The sequence below is a fragment of the Aythya ferina genome (assembly GCF_964211825.1).
Source record: "Aythya ferina genome assembly, chromosome: 16".
Lineage (NCBI taxonomy): Eukaryota > Metazoa > Chordata > Aves > Anseriformes > Anatidae > Aythya > Aythya ferina.
In genome coordinates, this window is record NC_140315.1 from 7,139,432 (window position 1) to 7,156,911 (window position 17,480).

The 17,480-nt window shown below is 39.1% G+C and overlaps 1 long non-coding RNA gene across 1 annotated transcript in view; it reads left to right on the forward strand.

The window, feature by feature from the left end:
- Positions 1-11,800, forward strand: part of LOC311445699 — a 75,909-nt gene extending 64,109 nt beyond the window's left edge. The window contains exon 3 of the long non-coding RNA XR_014698589.1: positions 9,617-11,800. This is a non-coding gene — a long non-coding RNA (uncharacterized lncRNA). The remainder of the gene's footprint in view (positions 1-9,616) is intronic.
- The last annotated feature ends 5,680 nt before the right edge of the window (positions 11,801-17,480 follow it).

The following is a 17,480-nucleotide window of genomic DNA, read 5'->3' on the forward strand; positions in this document are numbered from 1 at the left end:
ATTGTTTGTGGATTAAAATAATGGAAACAACAGGCTTTAGTGATCCAGCCTGCACTGAAGCAAGGGGACACAGAGAACTGGAGACAGGGAAGATGGGGAGGTAGAAGATGTATGTCCCATTTCTTTTTGGTTCACTCAGTATGCCCAGGCAACCCTCCTGGTTCTTATTATTCCCTTTTCAGTGATTGTCAGCCTATTACTCTCAGGGTAAAAGCATCTGACTCTTGTTTGTCTCATAATTGACCAAGACCTTTGGCTCATAGTTGTCCAAGACTATCTCCAGTGCTTGCTCCCTAATCACTCTAAAGAAGATTCTTTCTGGTTAAAAAAAGTCTGTTCTACCTTATTGAAACACCAGTCTTACCAAAAAAAGCAGACTTTCTTGGCAGTAGAGGCAGAGGCTGGCTTTATTCCTGGTGGAGGTCACACTAGAGTCTGTTGGAGGCTGAGCCCTACACTCTCTCTTTCTGGCTTCTGCTGTGCTCTACGGTATTCACATCAGACTGTTTTGTAGGAAATATTTTATTACATTGAGTTGTTTAATTCATTGGACTGGTGTAAACAAGTACAACTTGTTGGTTCTCAATGAAACTATGAATGTTTATGCCTGCAGAGAATCTTCCACGTTATTTTTAATCTAACTACATTAATAGTACTAATTAAATATTAGTACTTGACGCTATATAACAATTCTGACCAATTCCTTTTGCAAGGATATAGACTCAATATCTATCAAAGTAATGTGCTATATTGTGCTATATTTAAACACTACTTCTACTTGATCAGTGAAGTTTTAGTTATAATTGTATCATTCTCAGGTACAATGCTCATTATGCGCAACACAGACTTGGATTATTGTGGCATGCCACATTACCTGAGCAGGTCTACCCATAAAGGTAGATAATCTATCTATCCCATAAGGAATCAGCATTTTGATATTTCTTGAAAATTTTAGCACCTTGTAAGGCGACCATGTAGAGTTTGAGAGGCAGCTCAGGGCTCCTGAGCACCCCTATATCTCTTGAGTTGGACTCTCTGAGGGTCTCTCAGGATTTGGTGTAAATAAAGGATGATTCCTATAAAGATCAACCCAGGAAGAACTCTTCAGGGCATTGTTCAGTAAAAAATCCTTCTCATAAAGCTACAGCAAGTATTCCTTAGTCAAAACAGCTGTTTTTTATGCTTGGATGCAGCTGTAAGGTAAGACTATCAATTTTTGGTCTATAAAAGTCGATTCTATTTTATACAGAAAAGGGTAATTTGAACAGGCTGGGGAGAAGGAAGCCTCTTTCAGAGATGATCAGTACTTTGCTATTTATAATAGCATTGAATAGATTATCATTAGTCTTCAGATACTGCACACATGCATATATCGAAAGAAGATTAATCACATCTGATTATATACAAATTTAAGATCAGTTCCAACAAATCCAATTAGTGTTTCATAGCTAATAAAACCTCTTTGAACTCAGTGTACCCCTCTTAGGATGCAGAATTGCCTGGCGCTGAGCACCTCCGGTGAGATAAGGAACGGTCTCTGTTAAAGCCTGAAGTCTGAGAAAATCAGGCCTCCCAAGAGTTAATTACAGGGGATTAACAACATCTATGAAAAATAACAGATGCGGCTAAACAACAAATTTGCAAGCAGCAATCTGACCAATCAATATAAAGCTGAGTAAGCAAGTGGTTGTGCACCAAATGGGACAAAGATTTTAAAAATATATTGTTATACTTAAAACCATATTTGAAATGCTGGGAGTATGCAAAACATCCAATTATGAAAACAACATGCTCAAACCACTGAGATAACTTCACATTTTCATTATTTTAAGAGGTGATCTTTAAAAGATTATTTCACTCATGTTTTCTTTTCACTCAGCCTAGAACAATATGGAGCACACGTAATGTAACTGCCTTAAGTAGTTACTTTGTTGGGAAAAAAAAAATAAAATAAAATTACAGTCCATTTTAAATCTATATACTACAGTGATTAATCTGAGCTGGAAAGGATGGGAAAAAATAAACACTACGATTAGTGATATGATATCAGGAGCTGGCTGTGCTTGAAATTTCTCTTTATTACTGCTGCTAATGCTTGAGACAGACAGGAACTGCAAATAAATAAATACATTCTGTTAATATTTGCTGAAATTTTTGAACACATTCCCTTTGGCACTACTTGTATCCCATCTCTCTTTTGCTTTCTGAGAACATATGTGTGATTGAGTTAGGGAACAAATGTTCAGAGAAAAAGTTAAAAGTTTCTAAAATTGGCACACATTAGTGTTTGTGTCGGAGATTTGTGCACTTAAGTCCTAACTCAGAAAAAAGGCATTCCTGCTCAGGACAGCACTGGCACATCAGGTAAAATTTTGTCTGCACCAAAGCCAAAGGGACAGGATTTCTCCTATGGCACTGAAACTTTTGTGTATGTTTGGGGTTCTAATCCTACCCCAAAGTCTGAAAAAGTTAATGAAATCAATCCCTTTCAGCTTTAATGGACTTTGGATGTGGCTTTCAGATGGCAAACAGGAAAGATTTTAGGTGACTTTGTTCTAGCACTGGAGACCTCAAGGATTAAAATTGGTTCATTGGACCCTGAAGAATCATGGGAATGCCTTAAAATAACTGATATTTAAAAAGATAAGTTTGGGATCCTTTTGTATCTTGAACTTCATTGGTTCATGCTTTCTAGCTGCCCTGCTATGAGAGCTCAAATTGTTTTAAATTATCCAGGGAAACTGAAAGTCTTCAGTGATCCCTTGGCTCCTGAAGCATGGGGCTAACCAAACTCACCAACTGCCACATCACTTCTGATAAAATGGTGATCTAGTGGAATAACTGGTAACTGCATTTCAAATATCAAATGCTGCAGATTGTGATCATTTGGCAAAAATCTTATTATTATTTTCATGCAAGTTTTCCAAAACACTCTGGTAAATAACTTTCAAACAGCAAATCAAAACATTCTAGGAAAACATGACTCCAAATGGATATTTTGCCAAGAAACAGGAAGTTTCATGTGAATTTATGTTAACAGCTAGGGATATTCTCTACCCTGCAGCTGGAAGGTGTGATGTGAAAGCTCCTAAGTAAGTGTCCATAGTGGTCCTACTGGTAAATTCTCTGAATTTTCTGCTGCCTTAGATTTGCTATTTACTTGGGCTAGCTAGCTATAATGTATATCCACAGCAGTCCCACCTCTAAGCTCAGTTCTTTCCCATGCCAGTTTCTACCATTGTATTATTGTTGCACCACTGCTTTTAGAGCAGGATGCTAGCAGCTACAGTAAAGGGGAAAAAGAAAAAAAAAAAGAAAAAAGAAAAAAAAAAAAAAAAAAGGAAAAAAAAAAGGAAGAAAAAAGAAAGTTAACAAGTTAAATCCCCTTCCAGTCAAGCAGATGCACCTTATATTGCATTCAGGAGGTCATAAAGCTTCTGATTAAGCTATCTGCTTGTTATAAACTGTTCTCAGGTTTTAGGTATGTTACAAGAGGCCAGACCTGTAATTCTGGCTTATGGAAATAAGCTGTATTACTAGAAGCAGGTCCAGGTCTGAGACTGAATAACAAAGGATCAGCCATTACATTATACACTTATTTGTTAAAAACATTAATGAAATGTTTTCTTCGGGAGCAGAAAAACAAAACAAACAAAGAAAAAAGCATACCACAGTTTCAGTGAGCTTCAGAGCTCTTATGGCCTCTGATTTATGAGTTTTGGCAGATTCTGGAACAATGTCAGAAGAAACAGTGAGAGAAGCCTGCTGTTACAGCAATAGAATACTATAATATTCTGAATTTTATTTCAGAGGTTTTAGTCTCTTATTTTGTGGCTTTGTGACACCAGTGGGTTGCATTATATTCAGTTTACAGACTCACAAATCTGTAAAATATATTTTGGAATTAAAAAAAAATCACAAGTGAATCTAGGCAGGTTAGAAATAATACAAAAATCTGTTCGTTTTACTAGAAGAAATTGAACAGAAACTGGGCATGATTTCAACGTCAAAACACAATACAGAACTGATTTGGTTTTGCGCTGCTGCATAGATGCAACCAGCCCTTTGTTCATTGATCATTTAATTACAGCAGATTGGTATTACTTAAGTGGCAAGATAAATACAGCATTCCTCTTCTGTGGTCTATTTTCTGTTTATTGTTCTTATCTTTTGTACAAGTGGATAAGGGGAAAAAATGGAGCCAGAACATAAGCAATAACAAGGTCCAAATACTCTTGCTTGCCAGTGTTAAACCAGATAAATTCTTCCTACAAAAGAAAATGCACGAAAAGAGATACTATATGAGAGAAAACTGCATTTTTCTTCACATGAATCATCCTGTTTAGTTCCAATAAAATTCCCATGGAAACTTCAGGGCCATCCAGCAGATCCTGCACTATTTGTTAAAGGGAAATGTTGTGGTTTCAGGTTTGCTGTGGGTTCATATCATGCCATCCATGATCTTTAGCAGTACAATTCCAATAAGTACAGTAAGTCCTGTGGTCTACTTTCTCAGAAATGGAAAACAATTGAAGATGTTGCATTTCTGGGTGGTTTCCCCCAGAAGACTAGCAGGGCCACTAGATATAGTAGCTTAAGAGCTGACAGTAAAAGTATTACCTGCATTAAGCTTGCTTTTTTTTTTCTTTTTTATTTCTTTTTTGACTAGATAAAGTCCACTCCCTTCAGATGTTCTGGGAATAATTTAAAAAAGACAGCCTAAATTTGGGACCAGAACCACAGACATAATTTAGAGTTACTCATAGCAGAGCTGAACATTGGGCCACAGGCTGTACAAAAGCCAGCAGGGGCAATAGAAATGAACTTCACAGGCACTATTTTCCCTGCTAGGTTGCTTCCCAGGTTCCCAGAAGCTGCCTCTATCCTAAAGATCCTACTAAGTATTTTGTCAATTAGCATACATATTGACTTTGATGGGATTGGGTCTGCTCCACATACAGCTTTCGTGCCAGCATAAGCATAGCAGTTTATCAGTGTGATTTGCTTGTACTGTTATTAGAGGCTCCCAGGGAAAACTGCAGTGGGGTAAAGGTGCTCAGCACTGGTCATGCATTGTGTTTTTTCCTTCCTACAGAGCTAGTATAACTTGAAACAAGGCTAAGTCGTTACTATAATTTTTGCTGCTACAACTGCTGATTTTTGCTATTATTTTGCTATTCTAGTTCCTGACTCATCAGTGATGTCTGTGTGCTGACAAAGGGCAGTAAGATGGATGCAGTTTCTTCTCGTCAGCTAGGTCTTTGCCTAAATATGAGTTGCATTTTTTTTCCAATACATTTTAGCAAGAAAAACAGGACACTTCCCAGGTAGTCCTTGCCCCAGCAAGGCTGTGTCTCCTGCCATGAAGTTTGTTGGCTGGTTCAAGTCTTTTGACTAATTTTCATATATCAGGAGGGGGAGAAGGAGGAGGTGAATGGGTTCCCACATATGTTATAAATATTTTTTTTGTCTGTTTTAGGGTAGTAGTAAAAATCCTATCGAACTCTGAGCTACATGGAAAGTAACACCAGTCACCAAGCAACTAATGTAGGAAAAAGGATAAGTGTTAAATAAGTGAAACAAGTATATTAGTGAAGCCAAACAAAGCAAAAGCCTAAAAAATCAGGACGTCAGTCAGCTCTCGTTGTTCCAAAAAAATCCCTTCAAAACAAATTCCAAAGCAAACACTTTCCACTTAAAAAAACAACAAACTCCAACATATCAGCATTCTAGTAATTCCTGCTATTGAATGGTTGACTCTTAAACAGTACATTTTTTTAGGAGAAAATGTTTTAGCTATATAAATAGAAGGCATCCAAGAATCTTTGTTTTCTCCTGAAATGCAAGGCCAATAACTTATCTGTTATTAACAAGTTCATCTTTTGTTTCCCCAAGGTGCTTTCTTTTTTTTTTTTTCCTTTTTTTTTTTTTTCTTTTTCCTTTTTTTTTTTTTTTGTGCTTTTGGCAAAATTCTTTGGAACAAAGAGAAAGCAGCTTCCCCTCCTGTTGTTTTGCTGTCTTTGCAAGCATTTATTTTGTCATGGAGACAAAGCTGAGTTTCCTCTGCTGTGGTGTTGTGTTGCATGAAATGTCCCAACGTTCCTATGAATGGAGGCTTCTAAAGACAGGCTGTTCTGTTTTGAACTTGTTATGACAAAAATAGCCAAAAAAGCCAGCTTGTCAAATTAGGAATTACATGAGGTCAGCAAATTTGGGAACAACCACAACTGGAGGAGAGAGAAAGAGAGAGACCTAATTATGACTTGGGGGAGGGAGGAAGGGTGGACCTTTTTGAAGCAGCCCCAAAGCCTCTTTTGATCTCTGAGTGCAGTGGGGCACACAGTACAAGTCTCCCACTAATTTTGGTGGCAGACAACCAGGTTTTAATATGCCTAAAAATAACCTTAATGTGGGCCAATATTCTGCCTTGCCCTCTGCACACCATACGATTATTTCTGCCAGATGTATAAACTACTTGAACTGTGAGGTTTAGCAGCGTCCCAAAACTCTGTGCCCTCCTCTGATTTTCTCAGGCTTTTACACAGTACCTGTTGCTGTCACATCAAAGGGTAACTTCTGCAAAAGTCTGGCTCTGAGAAAGGTCTGGAAAAGGAACTCAGCACATTTTGGAGAAGTTTGGCATACAGCACAACAGTTTTACCATTTGGACCTTTCATGTCATAAGGCACAGGGTTTTCTTTCAACTTTCTACAAGAACAAGGACAAACTGTAAAATTCACATCCAGGTCCAAGCAGCAAGTCTAGAGATGATTTTGATATGTGTCAAAGTCTAATATTATTTATACATGTAATTATAGAGTAATAGTCTAGTCTAGTCGAGGAGACTGCAGATACAGCAATAAGCCAAAGTTCCTGTGTTCTGATCTTAACTCAGTGACTCAGTTTGCTCATCTTGTAACATACAGATAATAATCATGCTGACCTGCAGTGGCACATGGCTAAGCAGGCACTCAGCTCAGTCCTGGCAGAGGCTGAGGGAAGCTGCCGGGAGATGCTCTCCACCTGTCAGTTTTGCAATGCTTGATAAATTCCTGGATTTTTATTTTATTTTATTTTTCCAAGCTCCATCTATCAGAGTCTTTTAGAGATTAAGTATAAATTTTAAATTCCTTAAAAAAAAAAAAAAAAAAAAAAGTATATTTGTTATTTCAGAGGAAGCTAAAATTGAGATTTATAGACAGCTAAAAACAAATCAATAATGGTTGTATTTTCTAAGAATCTTAGGACTTCTAAGCCAGCTGGGTGTGTGAAGATAAAGGATGTCCTGACTTCTGAACACTTGGGAATGGCATCCCCAATTGTTTTGACTAATACAGATAGAGCACATTAAAACATAACGCAGTAGGTTGTTTAGTCCTCTGCCTCTGCTCCCAGAGGGTGCATTACAGAAGAGCGCTGTTCTTGCTTCTTTCCTCTGGTCATATGCAGATGCAGAACACAATCACCATCTAGACATTAACCAACTATTTATTCAAACCAAATTCAACCAACTAATTGTTCCCAAGCTTTTCCCTTCAGTGTTCATTATTTGGCATGTACAATTGGTCCCCTAAGACCTGGGTCATATGACATGACTTTTTATTTATGTTTTTATTATTGTTTTATTTTATTTTTTTCACCCTAACTGGATAATTGGAATGTGAAAATATAATAAATAGTAAATAACCAAGTTACTTGGTAGGGTTCAATAATGGACAGAGCCGCTCTCTCTCCCCATCTCTCAGCTTCTCAAAGAACAACACATTCATGACAGTGCTCACAAATAGCAAAACAAATGGGACACAAACACTGAATGTAAAAAGCAAACTTTCTTTGCAAATGTTTGCAAATCCTACCTTGTAGACCACATTGACTCTGTTAGCTACATACAGTATCTGTGGATATGAAGGTAACAGATATCTCATTTGTGCTTGCAATAGGAAATAATTCAACTATAATAAATTTTTTGAAGTGTTACATCTGGAAGTGGCTATCATATTTTCACATATTTTTTCAATCTTGTAGTTAAAATATATCTCAACCTTAAATTGGCTCTGACTACTGAGTTAAAAGTCCAACATTCTAATTTGTTAATTTTTAACCTTGGTATGTAAAATTCTGACTTTTTTTTTTAAAGTGAAAATATAAAATTAGCAGACCTCCCCCCCTAACTTTCCTACACTTGAATGTAAAACATACAGTTAAGCACCACTTGAACAATGCAGTAATAACTAAACTAGATAACTTATCTGGAGATAGTCCAGTCTGAACAAAGACAGCAATTCAAGTTGAAACTGAAAGCCAATATTTAATATATGAACTGGTAAAGACAGTATTCTCTGTAACTTTAACAGAATCACAAAAGTTTAACAATTATGTGTGGGGTTTCTATGTGAATTTTAGCCTTTTATTTATCACAAACAGAAAATAAATATTTTCAAATAGCAGCTGAATAATCTTACAAATTAAATTACATGAATGTATCTAATCTGAGAAGAAGGAAGTTCTGCCTCAGATGCACATTTTTATGCAACAGAGCTGTTTACTTTATTTGTAAACCCTTCAAAATACCGTCCAAAGTTCATTCTTTGTTCAAGGTAAGAATGTAATTGCACAGCTCGAAATGCAATATAAGTAATAAAGTTAGGATCCACTAGAGAAAGACAATTTGGAATTAAGAAAAAGCAATTTAAACAATCTGAATGCTTCTCCTCCCTTCCCTTCTTCTTAATGACTCTCTCTCGTCCCCTTAAGAAATCTTTGAAGTAAGCCAAAAAGAACAAGCTAGTCTGTTTAAAGGTCATGTGTATCTCTGCTCTGCTTCCCGTTGGTGCAATATGCCTTTGGTAATCCCAGGAGTATACAGTGTTGTTTTACGTTTTCATCCAAGTTTCACTTTTGGGGAAGACACGGCCATGTCCATGCCTTACATACAACCTTTGATATTTGTTTAATATTGTTAATTATAGCCTTGTTTAGTCTTTCAAAAGCAAAGCCTATCAGTGGAAGTGCAATAGAGCTTTATTTGTAAGCACAGTGTGTGCTTACTGAGAAATAAAATTAGGGAAATAGAAAAGCATATTGAAGATAGGCAATCCTTCTGCAAAGATAAATGATTTAGTAATGAATAGATTCTTCAGGCCATAAAAAATCCATTTATTTTCTTTTGAATTTCAAGTGGAGGACTTGCACTTTCCCACTCACTTATAATCAGTTAAAATTAGAATACAGAGAATGAAACCAGTGTACTGGCAGACCAGACAACAACCATAATGTATAACAGTAGAAGTTAAATTAACAGATATTTTAAAAGACATAGCATTTCCACAGAAAGGTACTCATATATTACCATTCAATGTGGAATAAAGATGTGATCTAAAATACATATTGTTCTTGTAAATTATGTGCCTTGTAACAACATGCTGCCAGACTTCAGTCAACTCATTTAAATGAAGGATCCACTTGTCCCCTTCTGTGACTGTGGAAATGAACCAGAAATAGGATTAGTCCAACAGTTTCCAAGCTTGTTCCATATTAATCTTGCCTTATCAATGAATCTGATCTTGCATCTAAGTGCACCAAATGCCTTTTGCCTCATTCGTGCATTTTTTCACAGGAAGCTGATGCCCACCTGGCCGTGGAGTACAGCAGGCTCCCAGCTTTGTGCAACGTGTCACCCCTCATCTTCTGAGGGCACAGACACATTAGAAGGGTATTCAAGGGCTTGTCCAGGACATAGCCCCACATCGGGACCTCTGGCTCCTTGCACAGTGGCTTGTTGATGGCCACAAGTGGCTCTGAGGGTCCTTGCAGCTACTTTGGGGAGGTCAGCTGGAACAGTTCTGTGGGCCAAAAGATAAATTCAGTCTGGGCAAGCCACATGGTCTTATTGTGACTAAAGCAGTGTTGAATCAGTGGCAGGTCTAAAAATATGCTAGGAAGTGATCAGCTACTGTCATAGCACCATGTCCCCTTCCCTGTTTCATTTCAGCAGTTCCCAGGGTCTGATGGAACAAGAAATTTTTCTATATTCTTTTTTATTTGAACTGGGACCAGACACAGTGCTAGGAACTTTGGGCACAGGGGGAGGGTTTACTATTGCAAAGGTCCCACTCAGGTCAACAGCCAGAGCTATTTGCTTTGTAAAATAAAAAGGGAGAGACTGGAGAAATGTAGGAAAAACTGGCCATTTAATTTTTGTGTTACCTGTAGCCTTCATATTTCAGCACTAATGTGGGTAAATGTGTCAGGAGTTGGGTAAATATGTTGAAACTAGTGAGATGGTTACAGAACAGTGAGATGTGAGCCAGTTCTGCAATAGCTATGTTCCCCACACCACTGCTATTTCTTCTTTATATGAAAAGAGAAAATACAGTTGCCTCCAGGTCCTTACCACCCCCTTCTACTCTGATTAACACATTTACCAGGCTATTTTCCTTAGAAAATATGATTTTCCTTTAAACATACTTCTGAACACCAGGGTGGTTCAGGAATCAACAGGTGCTCAGATGTTCATGTGGCTGCTGGGTGGGAGCAATGACTTGATCCATCAGTTCAGGCTCTCCGCCTTGCTCATCCATGTAGTAAAGTCAAGTGTAGGGATGCTCTCAGGCAAAAAGAACTGGAGTCTGATCTTCAAAGTATTTTCCAGCTTAATGCCTATAGAAGTTATGAACAGCTGTATGATGCTTTGAAAACCTACAGATTTGGGCATTTTTGTTTGTGAAGACTGATAACTAGAAAAGCGTGTACCTCACTCAACTATCCTCAAACACTGAAATATCTGAGTCCAGTTTCTCTAATGACAGTCCATACAGTTTAGAAATTAGAAGTGAAACAGAAATAGAAGAGAACATGAATTATCTTGAACAAAGGCTGAGTAAAATCTTTAGTCCTGAAGTTATGCATATATTGTTTTCTCTTTCCTTACACTACTCATCAGAGCTGTAAGTGAGCTTGTTCCCCAAAGAGATACTGCACTGGGCATACATCTGGAAGCCAAGTGCTGCAGGAGGCATCCTACTTGTTTATTACAGCTGTGCTTAAAAAACATATTCAGGCCAGAAGGATCTCAGGGCCCAATTCATACTTATTATCTATAATTTGACCCGTGGAATTTCTGTATATCCTGAAGCCCAAGAATTTTAATCTAACAGTTTACATATTTAAAGACAAGAGGTTTTTGATTATACACTGTAGCTGCTCAGTAGATGACTATAAATCTAAGCAAATAGCTAAAGACTGAAACTCCAGAAGGCAACAGGAATGATGCAAACAGAAGGTCCTGTTCTGACTCAGTCACTTACCAACTTGTGTTGCATTTTTATTGCAGGTCAAAAGTCGTCAGAGTATGCAAATTAAAAAAAAAAAAAAAAAAGAAAAAAAAAAGAAAAAAAAAAAAAGCAGCTTCTTGTTCTTCTTGTTTTGGAAAAATAAGCCATTTTAGTATTTATAATTACACACTAAGGGGCTTTTATGCTCAGCCTCACTTATCTTGGATTTTTGCATAATTTGAACTAAAAGTGGCAATATATGTAGAGCTCATTTATTCAAATTATACAGGGTTAGTGTTTTCCTTCTCTTGAAAGTGGTGTGCATTTTGGGATAAGTGCCAAATTCAAGGAGGGAGGAGGAGTATAAAAAGAAGAGTCTGGAAAAAGACTAAAGAGATACTTATTCAACTTTTAAAATGGCTTCCAAACCCTCATGAAAAATGAGATGTGTATGTTAAATCCCCTTCCCTTTGTAAGACAAATGTATTCTCTGTAAATCTCAATAAATTCAGCTGACACTTGCAGAATTACTCATGTCATCTAAGGTGTACAGAAAATTGCTGCTCTCACCTGTGTAGTTTAATAGAAGGCAACTTTTCTGTGTCCTCAGACACCACGTCTTCCCTTTTCACCTGCCTTTCTTTAGAATAATGTGTCAAATTTATTAGCTTAAGAATTGACTTACTCTGGTTGTGTGCATGATGTTACAGATTTTACTTCAAGAATTACTCACTGGGCATCCTGTTGTAAATAATTTTGCCAGTAGATCTTATCATCCATCACAATCCAGGCAAAACATGTTTACAGTGTGGTTATCCAGTAAATGAAATGTTTTGTATTTGGTTTTGCACTACACTAATGAACACATACGAAGGTTCAAATTAAAGGTATGAAATTCCTTCAGCTAAGCTAAAATCTCCAGTGCAGCAGAATTGATGTATCAGACCTTAAAGGAAGGAGGCTATAAAACAGTCTTTGAGAAAATTATCCCCTGACATAACAACTGGACTTCTATTGAGATTGTTCTATCACCTCATGTGCAAAATGAGACCGTACCTGTAGGTTACTTTGAGGGGTGTTTGCCCCCCAATATTTCTGTTGATCAAACTGACATGAAAAAATGTGTTTGCTGTGAGAACTCTGGCAATTCACTGCTGCGTAAGTGAGAAGCAGGTTCCTGGCATCTCTCCCAAATGCAATAATACAGAGATTAATATATTTGGGAATCTTAATGATATATACTTAAAAAGTAAATTTGCCATGCTCTTCAGTGGAGTAAATCAACATTCATCCAGTAAATGCAGCATCAGTTCATGCCAGCATGACGATCTGCTTTGAAACCCCTAAGAAAAACTCAGCCCATCAGCACATGAAAGAGAACTTGTGCCCCTGTGGGCACAACATGGCTTTCATAAATGCAGTCATTTCTGTGAGTCTAAATTTTAAAAATGTGCTTCTGTGAGCAGGGACAGATGCAGCCCAGATGTGCACTGGACATTTGAGCATCTTTCCTTCCTTCCTTGCCCGCAAGCCCCACACGTGGCCAGGCCGATGCATGGGCTGCCCAGGGCTGACCAGGGCCAGCAGCTGCACAGCTCCCACAGGGACAGCCCCAGCCAGGGAGCCCCACACCATGGCTCAGCTGTGGGGATGTCACCTTTGTCCCCCTGCCCAGGAGAGAGCCCTGGGCCACCACGGTCACAGTATGGGTCCTCCGACTCCCCTGCTGCTCCCGCGTCCTCTTCCTTTCCCACAGACCTGGCACTGTCACAGGCTTGCTCACGTTCCTGGGCCTGCGCTGGTGAGGGAATTCTCCTTGAAACACAAAGTGTGCTTCTTGTTACTAGGGGGGTTATGCAAAACTGTAGTTTCCAAGCTTTCAGCTTGTGATTCCTGCTCTGGGCTTGTGTGCCCGTTTCCTTCTGCACTTCCAGGTCATGAACCCAGCAGGGTCACAATCTGTTCCCTGGGAACTGCTGATTTAACATGGCTACGTAACTCCACTGCCAAGATCCAGTGAAGTGCTGTGATTAGTGGCATGTATTTTTCTTTTCTAGTAATACATTTGTTATGGAAAGAACTGAAGTTGATCTTCCATTCCTTTAAGAAACAAAGATGCAGTGTTCCTTTGGTAATGAGATGGCCTCAAGGAATTAGTAATAGGAGAAAAGAAAAAAAAAAAAAAAAAAAAAAAAAAAGTAGAAAGGAGCAGACATCCACTTTTTTAAGACATCAAATGCTAGATTGTTGTGTACAGAAAATCTTTTAATAGCCCCTGCTATATTTGTTTGACAGACTTGATGGGCCATATTGTTGTCCCATGGAAACCTGTAGAAAAGTCTTGTTAGAAAGTTAGCGCTGCTGAGGGGCAAGCGCTCTATCTGTACATGTTGTGTTTTGAACCGTTCTTTCTTCATGGCTTGAAAACTAGCGTCACTGATTCCACATGTAAAATATGAACTCACACTGATACTCTTCCCAAATGCTAATGCACAGCTGTGGAGTTTGGATATTCCAGAGCTGACTCATTCTGCAACACAGCAGATTCACAGAGATGAAGTGGAGGAGGGGCACTGCAAAATAGCTCTTTCAGGAATTAAAAGAACTCCTAAACCCCAAAGTATTACTATTCCATTACAGTATTTCTTTCATTGAAAAGTTTGGTTTTTAATGACCTCTAATTAATTTTTTTTTTTTTTTAGCTTTGCTTTGTTTCAACATAAAATCTATGTCACTCCGGCTCAGCCTGCCAGAGTCTTTTGTCTGATGCTACAAACAAATCCAGCCAAACATTAAGATTCATAAGGGGGATGGGGGGGAAGCACAGCTTCTTAAAGCCACATCAAGTATGTTAGAGACAAAACATTTAATTTAAATGGTAGAAACTAACACAAAACAGCTTCAAACCTCGTAAGCAGAGTTAGCTAAGTAGAAACACATGTTCTTTTGACATTTATTTTCATGACAATTAGAAGCAACTAGTTTTCAGCTCACATTCTTGTTCATCTCTTTGGCGCTTTGGCTAATGCATTAATTCAGAATTACTGTAGAACAGGTGCTGATCGGAACAGTATAGGTAATTACATTCAACTCTGTAGCATGTAAGGCAAATAACACCAGTCTGGTTCAGGCATGTACATAATCATATATTCAATGAGTCAAGCAAATGAGGAACATGAATGCGCTTTCATTTTTATGTTGTTTTGACCTCAGTGTATGTTTTGCTCTAATTTATTTTGCATGCTCTGATCATTCTGATCACATGAACGTGTCTCATTCACTTGCCGAGCATAGAGTTTCTCCCCCCCCCCATCTGAAGACAAAGCCCTGTGACAGCTTGCAAAGACAGGAACAGGTTTTTAACTTGGTGTCATTAGCTGGTTGGGTTTGGTTGCAACAGTTTTAATGTCAGCCCAGAAACACTGAGAGGATTAACTTGTCAATAGGCTCTTCCTACTTTTTTTTTTTTTTTTTACTTACTTTTTTTTTTTTTCTTTCTCTTAGCCGAGAAGCGAATCCTCGCTTTATTAAAGTCAGGGGAAGGTTCAAGACTGATTTCAACAGGGACAAGATTTCACATGCAGTTACAGACAAAGCAGAGGTTTAAAAAGGGCAGATGGGGCCAACACACCCTGCTGGTGGGGGCTGTGCCCTTTCAGGTGACCCTCAGGCTTCTGCTCTGGAATGATCTTGAGAGTCCAAAAGGACCAAAATTACCTCAAAACTGCACAGTGGCATGGGCTACCCTGTAATGTGTTGTTCCCAGATTGTGGGACCACAGTTTGGCCAAGGCCAGGGTACTTTTCTCACAATTAGGGGTGGAATTGGACTGAGGAGAGGAGGGCTGTGAATGACTTGGCCTGCTATTCCTGCTGTCACTGGGTGCCTACAAGGGATAGGAACGATGCTGCCAGCAGAAATGTCAACACCTCATCTCTCCTGGGGTGGGGCGGCATGGCTGTGCCCTCCCTTCAGTCTGACACGGGTGCAGTCAAACAGACTGTTTTGCCTATTTTGCATCCCATTCCTTCCTATTGCCTTTGTGCCTTACTGATGCCTGGAATTGGTCCTGAGCAGAGGGACTTGGTGTAAGGGTCTCACAGATAAGAATTAGCAGGTTGTGCCTCAGCACATACAAAACAGGGAGGGGTCACTGGGAATATTAATAGAAATTGTATTAGCACCTCTGAGTCTAATTTTCAGAAAAGCTCCAAGAACTAGAAGCACACATTGCTGTTGCTATCAAGGGATTTGTGCTAGTAAGTGAGATTTTCAAGAAATCTTTGTGACGTGTTATTATTAGCCAATTAATAAGTATTTTCTTTTTGTTTGTTTAAACAGGTTTACCACACTACTGAAAGACAGGAGTAGTCTTAAAAGTCTTGGTAATGAGTTAGGAAATGCAGAAACACCACGCCCTGTACTAGATTTATTTCAGTCATACAATGGATTTGTACGTGATGAAGAATGCAGATGGTGTCCTATTACAAACCATTTATGGACCTAGCCTGCATTAAACAGACACATAGGTGACTTTCACCTTCATTAAAGACCAACAAAAGGCTTAGCTTACTACCCTGAAGTCATCAAAATACCATTTCAGCATCCATATATGCTCTTGGCATATATGCATCTGTGTATGGTGAGCTGGATTTTCTCCCAAATAACATAAAAGCATGATAGCAGAATGGTTTTCCCAATATTTCTGCCTGTGCAGCTCCTACTTGGCAGCAGCTGGGTGAGGGCTTCATGCCCCCTTTGCTCTTGCTGGCCTTCCTGACCAAGCCAGGCTCTTACAAAGCCAGGCAGCCATGAACTGTTCTGGTGTCAGCCACTGCTGGGCCTCCACCTCCAAGGCATCCACCTGCTGTGTGGATCTTTTAATACCACTATGGATTTGTTACACCTGTGTTAAAACCTTAGTAGAATGATATGACTGAATGACAGCATGATAAAGGGATGTCGTGGGAGCATGGTTTCACACCCAGCAATGGTTCTCCTTGCCCTGCACCAGGCTGCCAGCAGTTGCTCTCCCTCTGACCTGAAGGACTCTCACCATGACTTACAGGGTTTCGCTTTTATTGGTCTTTTTTTTTTTTTTCTTCTTGCTACTCCACAGTAATGCATACACATATATATTCTTTGTATTTTATATGTAATACATTTAAATAGAGCAGTAATTTTTTGCTTCTAGGAAAAGAAAAGAGTCTGGTAGTGCCTCCCAGGGAGGGGTTTGCTGCTGTTGCTGCAGCAGTGTAGCTGCATGGCAGGCGATTTCTTTATACTCCGACTTGCTGTGAGGTGTGGCAGGAAGCGTAAGTAGTTCAGCAAGACAGCGTACAGCACGCTCCAAGGGACAAAGTGTTGTCATCGACACGAAACACAAAGCTGGTCCTACCCTGCTCTGCTCCTTAGAGTCCTAGAGTTTTTGCAACAGCAAGGTGATCACCTCTTAATCAAATCAAATTATCTCACTTTGACGACCTTTACCTGGGGTGGGATCTGGCCTGGGGTAGCCTCGCTGGGAGCAACATTGTTTGCACCAGCAGAGAACACTTCAGAATCAGAGCGAACACTGGCATACATAAATGCTACGTCTGTTGTTACTGCCTATTATCGTGCTGCTAAATTATGCCTTTTATCTGATGATCCCAAGTAGTTTATCGACAATGAGTTATGCTCTCACAACATCACTGTGAATCTTGTAAATAACTGAGATAAGATAATGCAATAGAATTAGAGAGAGGCTTTATACAAAGCATGCTTTTTGACAAGCTGCAGCACATTGTTTATTACAGGGTGCAAAACCACTGCACAAATGCCTCTTCTTTGCCAATATTACATTTTGTTCATTTCATTTAATCTCACTTATTTCTGAAGTCTATTAGACCAATTGTCTTAATCTCACTTACTCTGCGGTGTATTTGCTCTGTGTAATAGCAGTATTAATAAGAATCCCTCTATAAACACACACCTTGCTGGAGCAAGCACCACAAAACCAGAGAAGAGCAACCCATGTGTACAGCATTACCTCTATTCTTTTTATTACAGATAAACATTTTGTCTGGTCCTTTTCAGGAATGCCTTTTCCTGGATGCCCTGCTCCTTCCTCCTGCCCTACAGTGGGCGAGCAGCTGCAGCAAATCAGGCAGTTTTCATCATACTCCCCACCCCATGGGGAAGTGGAAATTTCTCTTCCCCTCCCCT